At 47.4% G+C, this 22330-nt stretch overlaps 1 non-coding gene across 1 annotated transcript; it reads right to left on the bottom strand.

The window, feature by feature from the left end:
- Positions 1–4974: 4974 nt before the first annotated feature.
- trnaq-uug (transfer RNA glutamine (anticodon UUG)) lies at positions 4975–5046 on the bottom strand. Its single transcript has one exon. It is a non-coding gene; the product is annotated as a tRNA-Gln (tRNA).
- Positions 5047–22330: the final 17284 nt, after the last annotated feature.

Genomic DNA, 22330 nt, shown 5'->3' on the forward strand with positions numbered 1-22330 from the left:
TCAACCAGCTCTCCCACAACCGGTGTGATCTACCTTCCTGCCTTCCGGTGCCTTGTCTGTGACGAAGTATATTCTAATGGTCCCGAAGCCGGTATTAGGTTTTAATTCCTTTTCGGCTCCTGACTGCAGATATTCCTGTGATTAAATGTGAACACAATTCTTACAGGGACAGTTCGATTCACCGTTTCTTTGCTTGGTGAAATTTCAAAGATTGAAAGCGACGCACTTCAACCCCAAAACTCACCGACACGCAAACTCGACAAAACGTTGCATTTTCTTTTCATGCCAAGCATTTTGCATTAATGCATTGCAATGCCAATGCACTTTTTACCTGGCAAGACTGAATTACAAGGGGTGATGAACAGTGTGAAACAGAAACAGCTACTTGAGAACCCATAGCCTCGACGGTATCTGTGTGAATTGCTCTGCATCAATAATTAGCAGAGCGTTAAGAGAGGAAACTGACGGTGTGGATGAGAAAAGGCAGAACCAAAGTCTACTGTTGGAGGTGATCTTGTTGTTTTTGAGAAATGTTTCAAAGATTTTACATTATCTGTTCACTGGTGTAATGGTGAGCACTCAGAATTCTGAATCCAGTGATCTGAGTTTAAATCTTTGTGGGACCTGAATGCTTGTTATCCCAGCTGCTGAAAATTTGGGACAAACAAATGAAAGACACCTGGTGCTGGTGGGCAGTCTTGTTGCCATTGTCATTGATGCTTGATCTACAAGTCTAGTTGTCAATTCGTGTGCTCAACCATCAGTTACCTGTTACAAAATGTTGTAAACAGCTGTCTTGCTCTTTTCACTTCGTTGCTTTTAATGTCGAATTACCCGCACACACTCCGTTGCAGTAAAGGCAGGATCGGATCTCTTATTTGAACATTCATACCAAACAAACCAAGTATGAAAGTTACTGAGAACACTTCACAAAGGCAGCTTGCTTCGATTTCCGTGGCTGCTTGAGACACACACCTTCCGAATGGCTAGTGTCTCTGGCGTCTGCGTGTGTGAGTCTCATCTTTATTCTCTTATTTCTTTGCATTTAATCAATCACAGCTAACGGCTTTGAGAATAGTTTAAGACACAGACTTAATTTTGCTTGTTTAACCTACAGATGTCATTAAATAGTAACAAAGGTACAATCAAATATTTAACATCCAGACAACGACCAGTTACTCATTTCAATGGCTGAAGGCACCACATTGTCTAACAGTCTCTTTCGATCCAAACTTCAATCTTCCTGTTTTTTAATCCAAACTTCAGACTGCGTGCTGAAGCAAAGAGTTCAGCAATGCGGGACTGTGCTCCCACATTCCCCTACTTCTTCTCCTCGCCTCTCTGCAGGTCTTATCTGGGTAACAGACATTTGCATGGTGGCTCAAGCTCGCTCAACAGCATTGTCCAGTTGTAATCCTTGTTTTCCAACACGACATCCACAGTAAATCAAAATGACCAGCACGGTCAGCTGAACCAGCACCAGCATAAGGACAGGGTGTATCATTGTGTTCATCACACCTGTTGCCGTCGGGCTCCATCCCAACAATGACTCCCACCAGCTCACATGTTCAAACTGGTCCAAAGTTGTGTGAACCTTCTCGATTTCCGCAGTGTGATGGTTAATGTCCACAACGATTGCTTGATTCAAACTCTGTAGCTGTTGAAATTTTGTATTCCATTTCCGTATTTCCTTCTTCCAAATAGCAGCACGCTTCGGGTCAAAGTAGGGTTCTTGTAGATTCAGATTCTCAGGATGCCATTTTAAAGTCCGTTGGTCTGTGATCACCATATCCATTTTTACTTAAAAGTCAATTTTCAATTTTTGATGTTTCCAACTGAATTCCATGCTGTTTACATTCAGAAATATAAACTCGCAATCGGTGTCTTCAACCAAGTCTGTTGCCCTCTGCACAGGTTTTAACAATTTCCTCTGCTTTGTGGGAGAAGTGCAACAACATGCAGTAAAGGATGACGGAAATGCTGAATAGTCAGTCGAGAGACCCAGTCCTTCTCTCAGTTCACCCTTCGGAACTGCTGTCATTCACTCTCTCGACATTTGCAACAATCCAACTTCTATTTCACATCCTTTAAGATCATGTTTGTAACTCCCACATTTGATCTTTTCACTGAACATCTCATCAGTTCTGAGACAGCCCATTCCTGCAGAAACTTTAAATGTTTCTGAACAAGCCTCTCCCACTGCTTTCATCTCTGACTGTTCAGTAACTGCTCCTCGTGTATCTGGGGTGTTGGGGAACTGTCTCTGAAGAGGGGAATCCCCTTCCTCCAGGAGCACCTTCATTTGTCCGGCAGACACTGTGTCCATTTCCCGCTGCCCTTCCACACAAGCCTCGATAAGGGTATGGCCACCCCTATCCTGAAGCAAGGGTCCTAAAGGAACGACATGTGTGTTTGAGGCGCGGCATCCCTATAGGGATCCTCCCTCACCTGCGGAATCTACCCCCAACCTCAGCAACTGAACCGAGGTATCATTCCTGTCTGTGTCTCCAGCTTCTCTTTCCTGATTCTTCAACTTTTCTTTTAACTTTTCTAATTCTTTAGCCAGTCTACCCCTGTCCTCTATCAACTGACGGCCACCACCTGGTCCTGCTCCTTTTATGTGACTCCTCGCGGGATTCATCCACTCAGGCCCTTCTGCCTTCCATCGCTGTAACCCCTGTCTCACTTCCATGACTGAAATTCCTGCAGCTCCCTGATACAAGCTTTCTACCCTTGCCAACCATTTATCAAAACGTTCGTCCCCACCCCAGGCATCTACTTCCAGAACTACTGACGGGGGTAGGAGAGTGAAAATGATCTCTCTATATGTACCATCCCCGTAATGACTGATATCAATCCAATTACTTCGCAAACTTTTACACAACTGGAATATACGTTCCCCAGCTTCCCTGGGTCCTTCCCCTGGTAATAATGCAAGCCGCTTTATTAACTGTGGCCCTGAATGAGTAACAAAGATTGCAGCTATTATTCTACCAAGCATGAGACTTGGAAGTTGTTTCAAAACCTACTACCTTTCCCCGGTGATTCCCTAAAGCTCGCAGAACCATGTGAACCCTCGGTTTCTCTGATATGTTCCCTGACTGCCACCATCCCAGAATATTACACCACCACTGGGCAAACTTATTAAGATACTGAAGAGGTGCAGGTCTCACTTCACTAAGGATAGCTCTCATGTCCTGTAACTGTACCCCTCCTCGCTCATACCAGGTATCCCCAAAACCACTTAAGGTCGTGTTCCCTTCACGAGCTCTACAGGGAGTAGAGGAACCATGATCCTGCTCTGGCCTTGTCCGCTCGAGCGTGCTTCCCCCACTCTCCACATTACCGGAAGGTCGTGTGTAATGTTGTGGGGTGTTAAGCGTCTGAGTAACCGATAAGGCATCAAACTGCTCTGCCTCCGTAACTAACGTTGCCACATGAACCACACGGGTTCGAGGCTCCGAAGTCAGAGAAGACAAAGGAGCTGTGGATGGGAACGGTGGGCATTCTCCCTGTCCCTTCATCCCCTTTTCAACTCTCAGACCCGGGGAATCCTCCGAATACCACCCGGCTTTATCAATTGCTGTCTCCGTGGGCAACCTAATACCACCATCTGCTGCAGCTTAGATATTCCTTTCTCTAGATCTTGTTTACACTTCTGTTCATCAGCAAGATGCTGATCCTGTGTCAGAACAGTCCTGGCTGCCCCGAGTGCCTGAAATCACCAATTCTCTACTTCTTTACTCAATGCTGTTAGCTGCTCTCTGAGTTCTGAGACTTCCCTATCTCGCGCCTCAGCCTCTTCTCCTAACGTTTGAATCCCCAGCATGAGACACTGCAACACTCACGCTTTTCTCTTTTTTCACTTTTTAACCCAAACACTTTAATCTTTTTTAACTGGACACTCTCCACTAAGGATTGCTGTGTCTCTCTCCATCCTCCTGTCATTGTTTCCTGTCTTATCCCATAAGTTCCCACTTTCGACTCAATCCACTCATTAAGAAATTACTGGAGCTCAACTGGAATATCCCCTGAGCCTCCCATTACTAACTAAAGATCCCTTTAATCACGACAACTAAGAGAATGCTCACCCCTCGAACTGATGTGTGGGAAACACTTCTTCCAACAACTCAGCCAACTTTCTGCTTCATGTCGGGGTCTTCGAATAAGCCAACGAACTTTTGAAAATCACGTCGGGGTCACCAAAATGTTGTAAACAGCTGTCTTGCTCTTTTCGCTTCGTTGCTTTTAATAACGAATTACCCGCACACACTCCGTTGCAGTAAAGGCAGGATCGGGTCTTTTATTTAAACATTCATGCTAAACAAACCAAGTATGAAAGTTACTGAGAACACTTCACAAAGGCAGCTTGCTTCGATTTCCGTGGCTGCTTGAGACACACACCTTCCAAATGTCCAGTGTCTCTGCTGTCTGTGTCTCAACAGTCCATAAAAGTCTCATCTTTATACTGACAAAGCCTTTGAACTCTTATTCTTTGCATTCAGACAATCCTGACGAACTGCTTTCTGAATCGTTTAACAGACAGACTTAATGTTGCTTGTTTAACCTACAGATCTCATTAAATAGTAACAAGGTTACACTCAAATACTGAACATACAGACATTGTCAAATCGTTTAGTCCTGAATTTCCATTATTCCCACCGTAACAAGGTACTCAAATATTTAACATCCAGACAATGACCAGTTACTCATCTCACTGGCTGAAGGCACCACATTGTCTAACAGTATTTTTCCATCCAAACTTCAATCTTCCTGTTTTTTAATCCAAACTTCAGACTGCGTGCTGAAGCAAAGAGTTCAGCAATGCAGGACTATGCTCACACAGAGCATACGATTTGACAACGAGACTTGCAGATCAAGCATCAATCACAAAGGCAACAAAATTATCCAACAGCACCAGGTGTCTTTCACTTGTTTGTCCCAAATTTTCAGCCACTGGGACAACAAGAATTGAGGTTCCACTGAGATTTGAACTCAGATTGCTGGATTCAAAGTCCAGAGTGCTCACCATTACACCATGGAACCAACCACACAAAAATCTTTGAAACAGTTTTCAAAAGCAAAAAAATCATCTCCAACATTACACTTTGGCTCGGCCTTTTCTCATGTTTCGCGTCAGTTCCCAATATTGGGGATGTCCAGAACCATGGAACACAGTCTAGGAATAATGGGTAAGCCATTTAGGACCGAGATGAGGAGAACCTTCTTCACTCAGAGAGTTGTTAACCTGTGCAATTCACTACTGCAGAGAGTTTTTGATGACAGTTCATTGGATATATTCAAGAGGGAGTTAGATGTTGCCCTGACGGCTAAAGGGATCAAGAGGTATGGAGACAAAGCAGGAATTGGGTACTGAGGTGAATGATCAGCCATGATCTTACTGAGTGATGGTGCAGGCTTGAAGGGCTGAATGGCCTACTCCTGCAAGTATTTTCTATGTTTCTATGAAGTGCCTGCATTTCAAAAAGCGTTGCTTTTATTCATCCTGCGGAATGCATATTGCACAGATAATCTCAGCACACATTGTGCAGGCAAAGGCAGCATTAGATAAAAAACACTGGTTTATCCTCCGCTGATTTGTAAAAGGTAACTGATTGTTGAGCAGACGATTTGACAACTAGACTTGTGGATCAAGCATTAGTGACAAAGGTGACAAAACCGCCCTCGAACACCAGGTATCTTTCACTTGTTTGTCCCTAAATTTCAGCAGTTGGGACAACAAGCATGCAGGTTCTACTGAGATTTGAACTCAGATAACTGGATTTAAAGTCCAGAGTGCTCACCATTACACCATGGAACCAACTACACCCAAATCTTTGAAACATTTCTCAAAAACAGCAAAATCATCTCCAACATTACACTTTGGCTCGGCCTTTTTTATCTAAAGTGGCATGCCTGCATTTCAAAAAGCGTTATTTTTGTTCATCTTGCTGAATGCATATTGCACAGATAATCTCAGCACACATTGTGCAGGTAAAGGCAGCATTTTAGACAATAAACTGATTTCTCCTCCGCTGATTTGTAACAGGTAACTGATGGTTAGCAACATAGAAACATGGAAAAAAAAGGTGCAGGATTAGGCCATTCGGCCCTTCGAGCCTTCCCCGCCATTCTATAAGATCATGGCTGACCATTCCTTCAGTACCCCTATCCTGCTTTCTCTCCATACCCCTTGATCCCCTTAACCGTAAGAGCCATATCTAACTCCCTCTTGAATATATCCAATGAACTGGCATTAACAACTCTCTGCGGCAGGAAATTCCACAGGTTAAGAACTCTCTGAGTGAAGAAGTTTCTCCTCATCTTGGTCCTAAATGGCCTACCCCTTATCCTAAGACTATAACCCCTGTTTCTGGACTTCCCCAACATCGGGAACATTCTTCCTGTATCTAACCTCTCCAGTCCCGTCAGAATCTTATATGTTTCTATGAGATCCCCTCTCATCCTTCTAAACTCCAGTGAATGAACACATGATTTGCCAACGAGACTTGTCAATCAAGCATCAATGACAAAGGCAACAAAACTGCCCACCAGGTGTCTTTCATCTGTTTGTCCCAACTTTTCAGCAGCTGGGACAACAAGCATTCAGGTTCCCCGAAGGTTTGAACGCAGATCGCTGAATTCAGAGTCCTTACCATTACACCATGGAACCAACAATGCAAAAATTATTTGAAACATTTCTCAAAAACAATAAAATCATCTCCAACATTACACTTTGGCTCAGCCTTTTCTCTTCCATAGCGTTCCCCTCTTTACGTTCTGCTAATTATCGATGCAGACCAATTCACACAGATGCTGTCGAGGCTATGGGTTCTCAAGTGCCTGTTTTTGTTTCACACAGTTCATCACAGCTTGTACTTCAGTCTCGCCAGGTAAAAAGTGCATTGGCATTGCAATGCATTAATGTAAATGCTTGGCATGAAAAGAAAATACAAATGTTTTCGAGTACAAAACATGCAGTGCCTGAATTTCAAAAAGCATTGCTTTTATTCATCCAGCTGAAAGCATATTGCACAGATAATCTCAGCACACATTGTGCAGGTAAAGGCAGCATTAGATAAAAAAACTGGTTTCTCCTCCGTTAATTGGTAACAGGTAACTGATGGTTGAACACACGATTTGACAAGTAGACTTGCAGATCAAGCACAGCATTCAGGTTCCCCCAAGATTTGAACTCAGATCGCTGAATTCAGAGTCCTTACCATTACACCATGGAACCAATCATGCCAAAGTTTTTTAAACATAGAAACATAGAAAATAGGTGCAGGAGTCGGATTGCAAAAATTCATTGGACAACCACCCAGTGTGTGGACTCATTGGAAAGGAAATTTAATTTGGAACTATCAACCAGAAAGTTTGCGATCCTAAAGTGCACATGGAAGAAACTACAAGTTTTAATCGAATTTGGAATTTTACAAGGCAGATTGGGTCCGTGTGGAAAGGGCTGAGAACTAAAAGATCGTTCAAAGAAAGCAGTTTGGGTATTGAAGCTGTCTGGGATATTGAAGCTGAACAAATTGTGTGGGGAATTGTGTAAACTCGAAAACCCATCTCCCCGGGAGACATTAACATAGCAACAATCAACCCAGAGATAGCCAGCCATCACTCTGAGCAGGAAACCCATCCAGCGTATACATAATCACAATGGCCCATCCAGCCCGCATGGAAAAACCAGGCCTCGGCTGACATTGCAAATACCAAAAATCTAATTTTCCCGATCAAGAAACAAATTCAAAAGATCAACACATCCGAGACAGGTTACCATTAATGGGCCCGCCAAAATATAACAAAGAGATATCAAGCCCGCCAAAATTAAAACAAAGAACGGGGCTCATTTGGCACGCAGATTAGAACGGCTCCCAAAGTATAACTGGGGCCTTGTTTTTTAACGAAAAAGGAGAACGGGAAGGAAGGGAAAAGTAGAGAGATCGCCACAGCAGTTTGTAACAAGCCTTCCAGAGAGCTTGCTACACAGCCTCCTATGCAGCTCTTCTGAGCTCCAACATCTTCAGCCTCGACGACACTCCTGGACCACACTGCCCTGCTACCGAAGGAGAAGGAAGAACATCATCACAGCAGAGAAAGCAGTTCCCAGTAACTTCGGACATCATCATCGCGGCAGCAACTGACCACAGCCAACTTGGTAACATCGAAAACACCGCGATCGGCAAATTCTAAGAACAAAAGTCCTCAAGAAGAGACCTAAGCTTCGAAAGTTTCCCCTCTACAATCTGTTCCTCGATACCAACAGGTGAAACATTACCTAAAGAACTTTAAAACCTACTGCTGACGGAAGAAAGTGGGTACTCACCCCATAAATCCAATACGCACCCTACCGCATCAGTGGACACCACCCAACTGAAGACTACGCAGTAAGAAGTCTTCCACGATGTTCGGGGTACGGCAAGCAGAAATTACAGAGTCCAACGAACCTCAAAACTGCAAACCACCGACAACTGACAATAAGAGGATTGGTGAGCATAATCCCTGTTTGCCCTCGAGTTTCACCGAATCAGAGTTAGGCATTGGGAGGTGGGAGGTGAATTATTTTTCTGTAACCCCTTTAAAGTGTGATAAGTGTTTTTTATTCGAGTAATTACAAGCTCGACATTTTACGTTCTTGCACTTAATAAAATTGAGGTACTTTGCACCAAAACCAATTGTCTCTTGCACTTTGTCACATCCCCAAATAAATCCAAAGTCTAGAACCCAGATAGTGCGAGCGATTCAAACCGCTCAGAAGGTCAGAGGTGAACCTCACCCCACACACCACGCCCGACAGAATGGCGACCACGGCAGGACTTTGGTATAAAGGATGTGATGCAGAGATTGCTGTTTTGGAGAAAAGAACAAAGATGGAAGAGAGGATTTCCTCCTATGTGTATAAGAAAGTGAATGTCACTAAGGAATGGGTGCTTGGTCTGTTGCGCGCTGAGCGTTTAGGAGACGCTACGGCCCAGTGGACAGCCAGCAAGTACCACAAGGAATTAGTAGAAAAGGCAATTTGGTTGTCCTGACGACAGCAACAGGTCCAACCCCGAGATAAGAACATCGAGTCACTGCAGGCAGAACGATGTGAATGTGCAGAAACATCACATGACAGGGCTATGGCAGAAGAAAGGTGTGGGGGGAACTCCGTAAACTAAAACATGGAAAGACACAGCGAATGGAAAGGTTCAAAAACAGCCAGGACTGTTTTCAGTGTCAGTTAACCGAGGCTAAGAATAATGAAAAGATACTGTGGGAGGAAAACACTCGCCTCACCCTTCAAGTAAAAGAGCTGGAGGATAAGTTAAGAGATGTACAGCAGCTTATAAAGTAGCCAGCACTAATGGGTTTGAGTCAGGAGACCACGGTCCCTGCCAGCAACAAACAAAAGTTTAACCCTTACTCTGTGGAAGGCAAAAGGCAAGGTATTCCTAATAAACCCGGGTATGGCCCGGGTAAACTTGGAAGAGAAGGAGGAAACTGTTCAACCACCACCTGTGGTGCCGGTGACTATACCGGTTCGGCAGCAGGAGGGTGAACGAGTTGTGGGGCGGACAGAGAAAGTGGACCACCACCACCTGTGGCACCGAGTTTCAGCTTGGCTTGGCAGCAGGGAGGAGGGGTAGGCGAGCCAGAACAGGAAGGGCCAGAACCAGGGCCAATGTGCCCGGTCCGACAACAAATGTTTCGCCCGCCCACCGGTGCTGGGGGTCTGGGGCCCCTGGAAAGTCAGTTTGTGGTTCCCCACACGACCCAACAGCTCAGGGCTATGATAAGTCACCTGGGGAAGCTCACCCCAAAGGGGGACACCTCGGTCCACTTTATGGAATTGGAACAGGCAGGGGATATTAATGGGTGTGATGATGCTGAGATAGCAAATATGCACCTCCTCTCACTGGACGGCAAGCTGTACCAGTCCCTCTCTGCCGAGAGCAAAAGGGCGCAAAGGACATGTGCCGCTGTCCAGGAAGATATTCGAGAAGCCATGGACTGTAATGATGGGAGTCCCAACAGTGCAGCTCACAGGGAAAACCCGACAGGTTTTCGCAGACAGGCTGTGGCCTGTGTACCAGAGCGTCTGTGGAGGGGACCTCGACCGGAATCACCTAACCCGGGATGAGAGAGCCCACTGGCTCCGAAGCCTGATGGCAAACAATTTACCACATATAAGGACAAAGGCTGAGGCCTGGTTTGACCCGAGAGATCCCCAGGTCACCGAACAGGGAGTGGTCAGAGAACTGACCCGAGCCTACTGGAACGGCAGGGGGATGGAAGAGCACCCACCCAAGCGAAGGGTCCTCGAAATCAGACCTAGTCAGGACAAGAGGGAATGGTGCCACGAGGGGGGCAACCCCTCCGGTACAAAACGTACCTGTTTTGGGTGCGGAAAAAGTGGGCACTGGAGAAAGGATTGTAGAAACCCATGGAAGAGTAGCACAGGGAAGAGTTCTCCTGCCCCTGCCCAAAAGACCGAGACCGAGAAGCCAGTCCCTCCCCACACGTTTGATACCTTTCTGACTGCGCTGCGAACAATGCTGGATGGCTCTGGGAGGGTAGCCACCGCCACCGGTACCGAAATCCCATCTGCCCCATCCCAGCCAAAACAGTGACTAGAACAGACACAGCCTGTTCCCCTGTGTTCCCTCGAGTACGATGCATGGGGGAGACCGACCGTTCAGATGGAAGTGGAGAAGGTGAAAGGGACTGACCTGCTGGATACCTGTGCATCAAGCACCCTTGTCTATGTGAATAACCCCGCCGCCTCACCTCTGTCTAACGGGGTCCCCTAGAGCTTGGTGGGTTTCACAGGCACCGAGCAGGTTGGCTCATTCTCCGTTCCGCTCTCTGTTCATTTAGGAACACTCCACACCAAGTGGACTTGTGTCCTGATGAAGTGGGAACAGGAAGGGAGAGGGATCCTGGGGGCTGACTTTATTCTAGGCCACGGGATCCTAGTGGATTTAAGAAACGACTGTCTTTGGGGGTCAGTCTGTACGGGACAGGAGAGTGAGGTAATGGTTATCCCAGAAAAACGGGGAAAGGGGACAGTGTGCACCATGAAGCCAAAGGAGTGTTCCGACCGTGAATCACTGGTCAGTAACACTCCGATGGAGTACCAAGAGTATGTAAGGGCAAACCTTGCAGCTTTTGCCACTCACAAACACGACTGTGGGAGGATAAACGTGGTCGAGGTTAGCATAGATGGGGGCCCTATGACCCGACCGTAGAAACAGTATAACTTCCCCAGGGAGGCGGAGGCGGACAGGGAAACAGCCTTGGGTTCTTTAGTGAAACAGGGGTATTGAGACCAATACCTACCCATGTGAACTCTCCGTTGTGGCCGGTTAAGAAACAGGACAACTCCTGGAGAGCCACGGTGGACTATCGAGTACTCAACCGTAACATCCCCGCCTGTGCACCCACTGTTGCTGCTGTCGCCGACCTCATTGGACGTATCCCAGCCTCCACGACCACCTTCACAGAGCTGGACATTTCCAACGGGTTTGGTCCATACCTTTAAGAAGGAACGATCAGTACAAGTTTGCTTTTTCCTTTAAAGGACAGCAATACACTTGGAACTGTCTCCCTCAGGGCTTCCACAACAGCCCCAGTATTTTCCATCAATGTATGGCCAACTGTTTAAAGAGCTTCAGCAGACCCCAGCAGCTGGTACAGTATGTGGACGACCTGCTCCTGTTCACCGATGAGGGGGTGGAGCATGGTCCACTGCTGGCTGAACTGCTGGAGCTGCTGAAAGAAGAAGGGTTTAAAGTGAATCCCACAAAGGCACAGATCGGTCTGAAGGACATAAAATTCCTGGGACTGGCTGTGCGCGCTGGGGAAAGGGCCATTGACAAAGCTAGAAGGGAAGTAGTGCAGAAGTTACCAGCTCCCGACACAGTAACAGAAGCAAGATCTTTTCTCGAGCAAACCAGGTACTGCAGAGATCTCATTGAGGATTATGCAGCCACAGCAGGCCCTCTGCTCCGACTCCGACACAAGGGAATGGAGGGGGAATGGGACGAAGGCTGAGAGGCAGCATTTATCCAACTCAAGAAAGACCTTCAGATCGCACCAGCTCTAGGGGCTATTGATGGGGGTAAAGAGTTTTTCCTGGAGGTAGCAGCCAGTGAAGGGACAGCCTGAGTGCAGTACTGCTCCAAGAGTGGCATGGCCGGCTGAGACCAGTGGTCTACTCCTCCAGGATACTCACGGATGTGGAAAAGGGACACTCCAACTGTGAGCGGCATCTCCTAGCCACTCACTGGGCTGTGAAAAGTTCACTGATCTTCACAGGGGGGTCCCCTATCACACTCCTTACCCACCATACGCCCACCCAAATGCTCCTGGACGGTCGGATCATGGATGGGACAGAGAGCAGTGCCTGCATTGCTCGCTGGACCCGACTCCTCTCCCAGATTGACCTGAGGGTAAAGGGTCTCTGCGAGACAAGACACGCAGCCAACATGATCTATCCAGGGACCGCCCACCGGTGTACGCTGGGAAATTAACATAGGTTTTCGGGCTGGGTTACACCGCAGAGGCCGAGAGATCTTTGTGGACGGTTCAAGCACGGATCTGCGGGTGAACGATTCACAGGCTGCGGAGTTTATGACCCAGAGGCAGGCATTGCCCTGGCAATTAAACTCCCCAGTACGATGAGTGCCCAGCACGCTGAACTGTCTGCGGTGGTATATGTAGTCACACACCCCGAAGAATTCGCCAGCCCACACACGATTTTCTCGGACAGTATGTTCACATGCAATTCGTGTCTGGAGTACTTGGCTATCTGGTCCCGTCGCGGATACACATCTGCAGACGGGAGACCCCTGGCAATTAAGCCCCGACTGGAAAAGATCATGACAGCCGTGGGGGAGGAAGGGAAGATCTATATACATAAAGTGAAGGCACATTCCATCACTGAACCCCGTAGCGAGGGAAACCAGCAGGCTGACATATTGGCCAAGCAAGGTGCGCGCACTGACAAGCTCTGGGATCCGTACAACCCAGGCCCCATCGCAGCAGTCAGGGGCAGGATTGGGATGACAGGGAGGGCAGGGGAAGCATTGTCCCCGGACCTAAAAACAGTTCAGATCCAAGACACCGTCCCCAAAACTGTCCTGAACACACTAGAAAAAGGGGATAGGGTAGACGGCCCATACAGAAGGAATGCTGTTCAGGGGGGAGCAATGGGTAGTACCCCAACAACAGCGTAGAGAATTCCTCCAGCTGGCCCATGAGGGTCCAGGAGCAGGACACCCTTGACCTGAGACCACTTGGCAACGGGTGGAACAGGCAGGGTGGTGGCCAGGACTCAGGGAAGACGTCCGCGAGTTCTGTGCCAGCTGTCTGGTGTGGGCTGCCAACAGCCCCGACGCCCAGAAAAGGAAGGTGTCTATGGGACATATCAGGAGGGTAGAGGGATCCTGGCAGTCGATCCAGGTCGATTACATTGGGCCCCTACCCACTGCCCAGGGAGTTTACAAGTACTGTCTCGTGTTGGTGGATGTATTCACCAAATGGGTGGAAGCCTTCCCATGCCGAACAGCCACTGCCCTGGGAACAGCCAGGATCCTGGTCAGGGAGGTGTTCTCCCGATGGGGACTACCCCAGTACGTGAAGTCCGACTAGGGGAGCCACTTCACCAGGCAGGTGATGCAGGAGATCCTTAAGGTGCTCAGCATTAAAGGTAAATGGCATGTCGCCCACAACCCGCAGTCATCCGGGCTGTGGAGCGTTTAAACCGCAACATCAAAGAAAGGCTGCGAAAAGAGACAGGGGACTCACCCAAGAGGTGGGTAGAGGTCCGACCACTGGTCCTCATAGGGATCCGGGCCAGCCAGTCAAAGATCACGGGGTACTCCCTGTATGAGCTCATGACCGACAGAGCCAGGCGAAACCCCACCCATGTATTAGCCCCGGTACTCACGGAAGGTCAGCTTAGGGAAGCGAGCTGGGACAGCTTTGTCAGGAACCTGTTTGAACACATTAAACAGATTCACTGGCAGGCTGCTGACAATATGGGAAATCAACATCGGAGCAACTGACTGCTGTTAGATCCCCGCAAACACCACGAATGGGAGATAGGGGACCAGGTTATGGTATGGAACTACGCTCGAGTAGGGGTTTATGAGGCACTGTACATGGGGCCGTACCACATTGTCGACAAGGCAAGCCCCATGGTCTGTGCCGTGAAAATGCCTCGCCGTACAAAGTGGTTCCACATAAACCAGTGCAAACTTTTCAACCCCGGGACAGCAGCTAAACGTAAGGGACAGCCAGGAACAGAGAACCGTGTTAAAGGCAGGGACCCTCAGCCAGCAGCCCCCGACTGTGGAAATCCCACAGGGGACGTAGCAGACCCACAGACTGTACCCAGAGGGGCGATGGACTGAGTAACTTGAGGAGCTATCCCCCCAATCATTTGGGACTTGGACGCACCCCCAGGGGTCAAAACCCTGAGAAGCACTCTCCGCACGCCACGGCCTAAGGCACCGTGGTCACCAGCGCCCCAATTTAAGTGGTTCAGCCACGGGAGAAGGACCTGACGTGAAAGGGTACCTAAGATCAAGGACCAGCCTGCGAGCAGGGACACCCAGCCGGTAGCCTCGGGCGACGAGGGAGCCCGAGAAGTGATAGTGGTGGACCAGCCACTAATTGGGGGTCCCCAGCCCACGGCCCTCAACCAGACAGAACCCCCAGGGGACAAAATGAACCAGGCAGCCACCCCCAAAGGAGCGGTGTGCTGTATCACCGGAGGGGACATTCCCCCAATAGTGTGGGACTCAGACCCACCTCCGGTCAGGACACTCCAGGTCCTGCGGTACAGTCCGACCTATTACCGGCCCCGCTAGAAACCCAGAGGCCGCAGAAGAAAAGAGAAGGACAGAAATTAACCTGGCCACCCGGAGATGGGTGGCAGATGTACATAAATAATACGATATGTGTTAAGGTATTTTTAGTAAGAATCTAGCGTAGTGTAGATTATGCGTCTAATGATTTCAGGGCACCACAACCGAAAAGAAACCACACGTATGGAAGGTGTGAAACGAGTAGAATAGGATAAGGATGTTTATATGAATATAGAAGTTAAGAGTTTCAGCCGACAGCCGGTGACTAAATAGTGACATATGTATTGGGGAAAGAAAAAGACCCCACCTTGTCGGCAGTAAAAGAGGCACTACAAGATCGATAACAACATGAACAGGGTCCTGTTCCTGCTCACCCTGATAAGGATGAGCAGTGGCAGCTGAGGAGATGTGGAAGAATCCCCCATTTATGGTCTCAGGAGAGAGAGCACCGATCGTGACTGCAGGGGGTGGCACCCCGGGTGTGGAAGAGCTCGCCGTGTACTCCCACGAGGGAAGGTGGACAGGGTGGATGGGGTCTCATTCCACCCACTACTCCAGCCAGGAAGGGTTTACCTCCGTTCCATGCCCCAGGATACGGGTCATTGCTGCATGGGTCAGTGTCCCGGAGGGAAAACGTGTATGTTTGACTTGTAAAGGAAAGATTCCCCTGGGTAGATGGTGCAGGCTCAGGAAGCTGAGCAAGGATGTGGGGGATCAGCACTCTGACTGGGAAAGACTCGGGAATGACACGTGCCGTACCATCACGGGGACACGGGGAGGTGTGAAGGTGTGTTAGAACAAGTGGTGGGAGTCTGAACAGGGAATTTACGTCTGCATGTGGTGGTCAGAGGAGATCTGTCCTGCAGACATATCAATCGCCTTTGCCAGGCAATGGCAAGATGAGGGGGAAGGGATGAGGTGGGATTCCAGCCTACACGGGTGTGTGGTCCCACACTCCCCACTCCCAATTAACACCACCGAACTTATAGCACACATTAAGAAACCCCTGCCCACGACCCCGCCAGTGAGAACAATAATAGAAAAGTGTCCGACCACCACCAAGTGACTCAGGAACGGATTAGTATTGGTACCAACCGAAAAGGTGTTATACCAGGGGCTACATTATGCAGTAGCTTCAGTTATTTTAAACTTTACCGAGGTGCATATACCTGACTGGTGTCCGAAGGAAACAGAGCAGCCATACCAGGCCCTACTCAGAGAAATGTTCAAGAACTTTTATGAGTTAGAATTTGAGAATGTCGACAAAACAGATATATACATCCTATACGCTAGGGACACCATGGGCACGGGAAGACCTAGAAGGGGAACCTTGAACGACATTTTAATTGCATATCATGCAGGATCCTCTGTGATAAATAGCCTGGACGATATAGAACTACACATGCAGATAAATGGTCTAAAGAACCAACTGAGAAACATCATGAAAGAAGAAAACACAGGAGAAGGCTCAGAGCTACACGAGGACCAGGCTATGATGATCCATTGAAAATAATCGTGGCTGAGCTGGAAAAACATGCACAGACAGGGAATGCACTCATATGGGAGGATAGGAATGCTTCTGACCAGGTTGCACAGAACGAGGTGTGTGTGCTGTTCGGGGCATGGTTGTTGGGCGAGGGCCGCAACAACCTGGAGGATTTAAAACAAGGTTTAGTCCCCTCCTGGATCAGTAACAAGCACCTCGCAGCCCTCCACCCGTACAGTAACTCACTGAGCCCGTGCCAGCTCGGCCTAGCTTCTGAAACTTACCCTGTCCCAGTCGATCGCGATGTTCTAATCACACCATCATGGGGATAGTACTAAGGATGTCGGTCATGGGTGGGACAGCCCTTCCCACACTGTATACAGGGTGGAGAACATTGGAGTCATTCAAGGAGGTGCACATGTTCATTTCACAGCAGTCCCACACTATGTCATAAAGTGGGAACATGCTGTGACGGGTACTGACCTCTCCGAGTGCACACATAATACTGTGCACCCAGCACTTGAACACCTATTCTAAACCACAGTGTGGGTTTAAAGCTGCTGGTGCACAGTCTATCAACTGTACCATGGAGGTAATGGCACAAAACCATGTCCCTCCACAGGGAGCATACATCGGGGGTGGGACATATTGTGTCACCACCAGTGCGCCCCACTACCAACATGGACACTTCTGGTGTCCGGTCAGTGACAGCTGTTTTTGCTTTGAACCCGAGGCAGAAGTTCAAGTGGCCCAGGAATGGATTGTCCCCATTCCTGTACTTTCCACTGTTCACCTCACTGTGAGAGAAAACATCACAAACATGGAGGATTATGTTGTACATTTGGCGATGAAATTCCCCCACTACCCGAACAACTTACTGCTCTGCTAGCAGCTGTAGTAATCTCACAAAAATATTTCGATTCTCGAGAACAGAAAACAATTGAGATAGGAAGAACGATTCTAGAGATCACAATTCCACCTTGGTGGGACATTTTCAGAAATATAGAAGTTCCTGCCGGGATCAGAATTCGCACTTTTTGGTTGTCTGTCAACTCGCGATTATTCTTTACTTATGGTGTCTCACTTGTTGAGTGAAACGCATAGGCCGTCAGATCAGGCACCAAAGGTGCTGTATGCTCCCTGGCCAAACTTGGGGATCGCACAGGGAGGAGTAACACCATACTACCATGAACTCATCCTTTTTTGGCGTGGAAGCAAGTCATCCTCGTTTCGAGGGACCGCCTATGATGATGATGATGATGGATACATTAACGTCCCGACAGCTCATTGACTGCAGGAGTGGGACCGCGTGGCGCTTCAGAAGACATGTCAAAAAGACAAAGTCACTGATTCCGTCTCATGTGCTCCTCCAATCAGGAATAGCAACAAACTAAAAATGCTTAATAATGGTTACACCTTATCTCCACATAAACTACATAGTTGGCTTGTTGGTCTAGAGGTATGATTCTCGCTTCGGGGTTGTTATTTGAAATATGCGAGAGATCCCGGGTTCAAATCCTAGACGAACGCGAATTTTGAATTTGCATCGAACTTTTGCAAAGAAGGACTTGCATTTCTGCAGCGTCTGTCAGGAACTCATGATGCCCCAAAGTGCTTTGCAGTCGTTGAGTTGCCTTTGAAATGTTGTCACGTGAGGAAAGATGTGCCCAAGTCACCTCACACGCACCTCAACTCTTTGTGAAGGAGATCATAGAATCATAGAAGTTTACAGCACGGAAGGAGGCCATTTCGGCCCATCGTGTCCGCGTCGGCCAACAAGAGGCTTTCCAGCCTAATCCCACTTTCAGCTCGAGGTCCATAACCCTGCAGGTTACGGCACTTCAGTTGCACATCCAAGCACTTTTAAAATGTGGTGAGGGTTTCTGCCGCTACCACCCTTTCAGTCAGTGAGTTCCAGACCCCCACAACCCTCTGCGTGAAGAAATTTCCCCTCTGAACTTTCTATCAATTACTTTAAATTTATGCCTCCTTGTTGATGACCCCTCTGCTAAGGAAAATAGGCCCTTTCTATCCACTATATCTAGGCCCCTCATAATTTTATACACCTCAATGAAGTCTCCCCTCAGGCTCTGTTCCATGGAAAACAAATCCAGCCGATCCAATCTGTCCTCATGGCTAAGATTCTTCACTCCAGGCAACAGACTCGTAAATCTCTGTATCCTCTTCAGTGCAATCATGTCCTTCCTGTAATATGGCGACCAGAACTGCACGCAGTACTCCAGCAGTGGCCAAACCTGCCCCACCGACCACATCTCTTGTATTCCATTCCTCGGATAATAAAGGCAAGCATTCCATATTCCTTCTTAACCACCTTATCGACCTGGCCTGCTACTTTCAGGGATCTATGGACATGCACTGCCTGGATTCTGGGGAGGACCCAGCAGATTGGAAAACTGCAAATATAATGCCCCTATTTAAAAAAGGAGGAAGACAAAAAGCAGGAAACTATAGACCAGTTAGCCTAACGTCTGTGGTTGGGAAAATGTTGGAGTCCATTATTAAAAAAGCAGTAGCAGGACATAGAAACATAGAAACGTAGAAAATAGGTGCAGGAGAAGGCCATTCGGCCCTTCGAGCCACACCACCATTCAATAAGATCATGGCTGATCATTCAGCTCAGTGCCCCTTTCCTGCTTTCTCTCCATACCCGTTGATCCCTTTAGCCATAAGGGCCACATCTAACTCCCTCTTGAATATATCTAACGAACTGGCATCAACAACTCTCTGTGGCAAAGAATTCCACAGGTTAACAACTCTCTGAGTGAAGAAGTTTCTCATCATCTCGGTCCTAAATGGCTTCCCCCTTATCCCTTAGACTCTGACCCCTGTATCTGGACTTCCCCAACATCGGGAACATTCTTCCTGCCTCTAACCTGTCCAGTCCCGTCAGAATTTTATATGTTTCTATGAGATCCCCTCTCATTCTTCTAAACTCCAGTGAATGCAGGCCCAGTCGATCCAGTCTCTCCTCATATGTCAGTCCTGCGATCCCGTGAATAAGTCTGGTGAACCTTCGCCGCACTCCCTCAATAGCAAGAACATTCTTCCTCAGATTAGGAGACCAAAACTGAACACAATATTCCAGGTGACGCCTCACCAAGGCCCTGTAAATCTGCAGTAAGACCTCCCTGCTCCAATACTCAAATTCCCCAGCTATGAAGGCCAACATGCCATGTGTCTTCTTCACCGCCTGCTGTACCTGCATGCCAACTTTCAATGATTGATGTACCATGACACACAGGTCACGTTGCACCTCCCATTTTCCTAATCTGTCACCATTCAGATAATATTCTGCCTTCACGTTTTTGCCACCAAAGTGGATAACCTTACATTTATCTACACTATACTGCATCTGCCATGTATTTGCCCATTCACCTAACCTGTGCAAGTCATCCGACAGCCTATTAGCATCCTCCTCACAGCTCACACCGCCACCCAGCTTAGAGTCACCTGCAAACTTGGAGATATTACAATCAATTCCGTTGATTCCATCGAAATCGTTGATGTATATTGTAAATAGCTGGTGTTCCAACACTGAGTCCAGTGGCATCCCACTAGTCACTGCCTGCGATACTGAGAAGGACCCATTTATCCCTGCTCCCTGCTACCTGTCTGCCAACCAGTTCGCTACCCATGTCAATAAATTACCCCCAATACCATATGCTTTAATTTTGCAAACTAATCTCTTGTGTGGGACCTTGTCAAAAGCTTTTTAAATGTTCAAACACATTACATCCACTGGTTTTCCCTTGTCCACTCTACTAGTTGCATCCTAAAAAAATTCTCGAAGATTTGTCAAGCATGATTTCCCTTTCATAAATCCATGCTGACTTGGACCGATCTTGTCACTGCTTTCCAAATGCGCTGCTATTTCATCTTTAATAATTGATTCCAGCGTTTTCCCCACTGCTGATGTCAGGCTAACTGGTCTATAATTATACATTTTCTCTCTCCATCCTTTTTTAAAAAGTGTTGTTACATTAGTTCCCCTCCAGTCCATAGGAACTGATCCAGAGTCGATAGACTGTTGGAAAATGATCACCAATGCATCCACTATTTCTAGGGCTACTTCCTTAAATACTCTGGAATGAAGACTATCAGGCCCTGTGGATTTATTGGCCTTCAATCCCATCAATTTGTCTAACACAATTTCCTGATTAATAAAGATTTCCTTCAGTTCCGACTTCTCGCTAGACCCTCGGTTTCCAATATTTCCGGAAGGTTATATGTATCTTCCTTCGTGAAAACAGAACCAAAGTATTTGTTCAATTGGTCTGCCATTTCTTTGTTCCCCATTAAAAAGTCACCTGATTCTGACTGCAAGTGACCTACGTTTGTCTTCACTAATCTTTTTCTCTTCACATATCGACAGAAGCTTTTGCAGTCAGTTTTTATGTTCCCTGCAAGCTTCCTTTTATACTCTATTTTTCTGCTCCTAATTAAACTCTTTGTCCTCCTCGACTGAATTCGAAATTTCTCCCAGTCCTCAGGTTTGCTGCTTTTTCTGGCCAATTTATATGCCTCTCCTTGGAATTAACACTATCCCTAATTTCCCTTCTTAGCCACGGTTGAGCCACATTCCCCGTTTCAGTTTTTTCTCCAGACAGGGATGTACAATTGTTGAAGTTCATCCACATGATCTTTAAATGTTTGCCATTGCCGAGCCACCATCAACCCTTTAAGTCTCATTTGCCAGTCTATTCTAGCCAATTCACACCTCATACCATTGAAGTTACCTTTCCTCAAGTTCAGGATTCTCGTCTCTGAATTCATTGTGCCACACTCCATCTTAATAAAGAATTGTTTCATATTGTGGTCACTCTTCCCCAAGAGGCCTCGCACAACAAGATTGCTAATTAGTCCTTTCTCATTCCACATCACCGAGTCTAGGATAGCCAGCCCTCTAGCTGGTTCCTCGACATATTTTTCAAGAAAACCATCCCTAATACACGACAGAAAATCCTCCTCCACTGTATTTCGACCAGTTTGGTTAGCCCAATCTCTGTGTAGATTAAAGTTGCCCATGATAACTGCTGTACTTTTACGCATCCGTAATTTCTTGTTTGATGCTGTCCCCAAACTCACTACTACTGTTTGGTTGTCTGTGCACAACTCCCACGAGCGTTTTATGCCCTATGGTATTCCGCAGCTCTATCCATACAGATTCCACACCATCCAAGCTAATGTCCTTCCTTACTATTGCGCTAATTTCCTCTTTAACCAGCAACGTTACCCGACCTCCTTTTCCTTTCTGTCTATCCTTCTTGAATGTTGAATACCTCTGGATGTTGAGTTCCCAGCCTTGGTCACCCTGGAGCCATGTCTCTGTAATCCCAATTATATCATATTTGCTGTTGATGCAGTTAATTCGTCCACCTTATTACGAATACTCCTCGCATTGAGGCACAGAGCCTTCAGGCTTGTCTTTTTAATACACTTTCTCCCTTTAGAATTTTGCTGTAATGTGGCCGTTTTTGATTTTTGCCTTGTGTTTCTCTGCCCTCCACTTTTATTTTTCTTCTTTCTATCTTTTGCTTCTGCACCCATTTTACTTCCTTCTATCTCCCAGCATAGGTCCCCATCCCCCTGCCATATTAGTTTAACCCCTCCTTCACAGCACTAGCCAATATTCCCCTAGACATTGGTTCCGGTTCTGACCAGGTGCAGAACGTCCGGTTTGTACTGGTCCCACCTCCCCCAGAACCGGTTCCCATGTCCCAGGAATTTGAATCCCTCCCACCTGCACTACTCATCAAGCCACATAGTCATCTGAGCTATCCTGCAATTCCTACTCCGACTAGCACGTGGCACTGTTAGCAATCCTGAGATTACTACCTTTGAGATTCTACTTTTTAATTTAATTCCTAGCTCCCTAAACTCAGCTTGTAGGACCTCATCCCGTTTTTTTCCTATATCGTTGGTACCTATATGTACCACAACAGCTGGCTGTTCACCCTTCCCC

This window comes from Pristiophorus japonicus, unplaced genomic scaffold, assembly GCF_044704955.1.
Source record: "Pristiophorus japonicus isolate sPriJap1 unplaced genomic scaffold, sPriJap1.hap1 HAP1_SCAFFOLD_52, whole genome shotgun sequence".
Taxonomy (NCBI): Eukaryota; Metazoa; Chordata; class Chondrichthyes; family Pristiophoridae; genus Pristiophorus; species Pristiophorus japonicus.